Raw genomic sequence first — 3,980 nt, 5'->3', positions numbered from 1 at the left:
TGTTTGCTCCGGGCAGACACACCTGAGCTGAACCTCACCTGATCCTGTTTGGTCGGGGTCAGACTCACCTGAGCTGAACCCCACCTGATCCTGCTGGTCCCGTCTCCTCAGTTCATCTTAGCCTCGTCTTCCAGAAGACCTGCTGAACTCAGCGGTCTGATCCTGATGGATCATTGACCTCCAGTGGGAGTGATCTTCTTGACCACACAAGTACCTGTGTGCTTCCACACGCCTTACCCTCACGTCTGTCACTAACCTCACTACTTCACTACTCTCTACTCCTTATCTTCTTCTTCCTTCTCGGTGGTTCGAACCTTTACTCTGAAGGAGTGTCTTCTTGAACCTTTACACTGAAGGAACGTCTTCCTGCCCTCAGAGGGTTCAGCGTTAGGGTTGAGAGTCAGGGTTTAGAGTCAGGGACAGAGCTGGTCAGGGAGGACTGGTTTTACACAAACCCCTTCATTTGCTTTTGTGAATGGTGGTGACATTTTGAAATTATTAATTTGGGAAAAAAAAATCCTCTGCTTTCCTTTACAAAAGTATGTATTCAACTTCTGTAAAGTGTTTTTGTTTATACTGTATATTAAAATCCTACATTGACTTCTGCACGTTTGGTGCGTTTCAATAATTGTCCTTTGACTTGGTTAATGTCAAACTAAACTCCTGCAATACATTTAATATACATGATGAATGTCATTCAGCAATGTTCACATAATCCATTTTGTAAAAATATCAAACATCCATATTACTACTAAATAGGCTACTTGCACAAGCACTTCCTGATTCGCCGTAATACAGCTCATCAGCTTCCGGTTCCAAGATGGCAACGTTCTACACCCGGTGTTTACAGGAGCTGACGACCATAAATATCACAGATGTGCATCTTTTATGTCGGGAAACAAAAACTCAGACAAGCAAATTGGAGAAGGGGTTTAGGCTGTATGCTTCGACCTACATTCACAGCTACGAAGGTAAGAAAACGACGTCTAACAGACGCTAGCTACTGTCAAAGTCTAATCTGTCAGTAAACTGTCACTGTCGAACGTGTATTACGATGCAGGAACAGCAAACGCCAACAAGATTTCTTAACGAGTGTTTTATATCAGCCTTGATCTTTGCCTGTTGTGTTGAGTAATAATAGTTTAAGTACAGCCACGGTTTTGTGTATATAAAAGTAACATTACTTAGCTACCTAACGTTTCTTTCCATGTAGTAACATGTTATAGATGTGATGATGCGAGTAACCCAGTACAATTGAAGCTTAGTGAATTTGTATGTGTTATTTCATTCAGTGTCCAATAAAGACAAGCTGACAGTGCAGGTCAGCGTGAGAGCCTTGTGCTACAGGTCGATGGGGAAGAGCGAGGCACCACAGTTTGAGTCTAGGCAGGAAGCTGTGTTCATCCCTGTTCAGGGGTGTTTGTTCGGTTAAGCAGTAGCTAAGTGTAGTCCTCAAGGGCCACCAACTTGAATGTTTTTCATGTCTCCCTGTTTTTCACACACAATTTAATATAGTCAAGGTAATGAGTAGGCCTACAAGGCTACAACTTTTCAATAAACAAGATATTTATTGTCGTTTGCACAGCAGAAGTACAGGTACATTGGAATAATTGTGATTCTTGGAGTCCGCATTAAAAAACAACACATCTTTATTTTAAGAGGGAGAGAATATAACGGTAAGCATTCAGGGTGGTAGGCTTTTTCTAGCACAGTTGAAGTACTTACCTTCATAAGAACCAAGTTGTTTTTTACACCCATGATGCTGAGGTTATATTTCTAATGATTTACCTTTTCCTCTTAGATCAAGCTTTGTGATTCATCAGCCAAGGGATGAAAAAAGAAAGAGTTAATCTATGGGCTGAAGCAGCTGTCTCTGAGAGGAAAGGAAAAAAGTATAGCTCCAAAACAACTTTGTACAAATGCAATGGCATCATGTATAATTACATCTGTAACTACTTATAAAGTACTGTTGATGCACGTGCAGGTGCGACCACTTATTTTTTCTTGGCAGCTGATTTGGCTCTGGAAACACGGACCATCTTGTAGAGAAGGCTCAATCAAAGACCAAAAAGCTATCAGATGTTTGTAGCTGGCAAATCTATTCACAAAAGACATCGCATAAAAATTTTCAATTAGAAGTGTACATCAAAAGTATACATTGTTACCAAAATAATGTCAACAGTAACTACTAAGATTAAGATTTGATCGTATATATATATGTATGTATGTATGTATGTATGTGTGTGTGTATGTATGTGTGTGTGTATGTATGTATGTATGTATGTATGTATGTATGTATGTATGTATGTATGTATGTATGTATGTATGTATGTATGTATGTATGTATGTATGTATTAGGGATGGGCGTGAGGAATCGATTACTCGAGTACTACTCGTTACAAATGAACTCGGTTGGTGGACAGGCAAACTCGAGTTTGCATATACACACACAAACAAAGTTTTCTGAAGCAAATGTATCAATTTTCTGTCGGCGCCACTAACGCATGACGTGGGCACAAAGAAAATTAAATGCATCCATTTCCATGGCGCGTTCCGTGCCGTGTGCAGGCACGCCAGAATTCAAAAAGTTAAGAGATGGCGGTTAAAGCAAATCGCAGCGAAGAATTTAAATACTTTAAAGAAATAGGAGATCATAAGGTGAAATGTAAAATATGCCAAGCGAAATCGAGCTACCAGAAAGTACTATGCGGCAACATATGCTCCTGAAACACAACGGTGAGTTCGGGAAAGCAGACCCGCAGCAACGGTGAAAGTGAAAGTGTGTCGGCAATTTTCACCGCCGCAAGACGCAGCTGTAATCCCGGGCGTGTAGAGAAGATCACAACTCTGAGTATTTCGATAGTCCATTTGCTGCCGTTTTATTTGCAGCTTTAAGCATTTATTTGCAATGGTTAGGCTACTTGTTTCGTTTTTTTTAAACTGTTACAGGCCTTGGTTCGACGTGATTTAAATTGTGAGACGCTGCGCATATTTATTTTTATTTTTGTGTTTTGAACGTTTGCAAAAATAAATAATGAATACTCTGATAACTCTGACTGTTTTGATGGAGAATAAGCATTACATGTTTGGTTGGTAAAATTGCCGTTTATCATCGGGCCTGCCGCCTATTCCTGCTGCAGATGCGTTGCATTCTAAAAATAGATTTGATTTAACGAGTACTCGATTGATCCTCGAGGAATTCCTTCGATCACTCGAGTTTGGAATTTACTACTCGTGCCCATCCCTAATATGTATATATATATATATGTATGTGTGTGTATATATGTATATGTGTGTGTGTGTGTGTGTGTGTGTGTGTGTGTGTGTGTGTATATATGTGTGTATATATATATGTGTGTATATATATATGTGTGTGTATATGTGTATATATGTGTATATATATGTATATATATATATATATATATACATATATATGTGTGTATATATATATATATATATATATATATATATATATATATATATATATATATATATATATATATGTATGTAGCAGGGTGACCTGTATTTCTCCCATATGCCTGTTTCAGCCTCAGTCACCTCCCTTTTACCTGTATTGTGACTTGTGCCACTACGCAACGGTTGCTCTACCGGATGGCGTCGTAACTAATCCCTGGCACTCAGTTGACAGGTTTGTTTAGTTTCCTCTTTGGGTGCAGTTCAATAACTGCCCCAACTTCCTGTAGGACAACCTGATGTGTGTGGATATCCAATGCCCTAATGTGTTCTCTGTGCTCTCTTTTTAGAGTAGTGTTCCTGTCCGGGCCGTACCTTTGGGAGGCACGGTTTGGAGGTTTGCCGTGTACTTGCATGTAGATAAGTAGGGTGTTACCTGCTCAATTCATACATTTTTACAATTGTTTATTAATAGTATTTTGTTCTAGGACCAGCATTGGTGGAGTTGGAGACGGTCACATTCTGGCGCTGGCGCTTCAGTGCTCCTATTTTCATCTCATAGAATA

At 39.5% G+C, this 3,980-nt stretch overlaps 1 long non-coding RNA gene across 1 annotated transcript; it reads left to right on the top strand.

The window, feature by feature from the left end:
• The first annotated feature begins 762 nt into the window (after positions 1 to 762).
• Positions 763 to 3,748, top strand: LOC115535318 (uncharacterized). Its single transcript, XR_003974465.1, has 3 exons — positions 763 to 971; positions 1,802 to 1,892; positions 3,549 to 3,748. It is a non-coding gene; the product is annotated as an uncharacterized LOC115535318 (long non-coding RNA).
• Positions 3,749 to 3,980: the final 232 nt, after the last annotated feature.

The sequence above is a fragment of the Gadus morhua genome, chromosome 22 (assembly GCF_902167405.1).
Source record: "Gadus morhua chromosome 22, gadMor3.0, whole genome shotgun sequence".
NCBI lineage: Eukaryota > Metazoa > Chordata > Actinopteri > Gadiformes > Gadidae > Gadus > Gadus morhua.
This window is presented reverse-complemented; position numbering and strand designations above follow the sequence as displayed.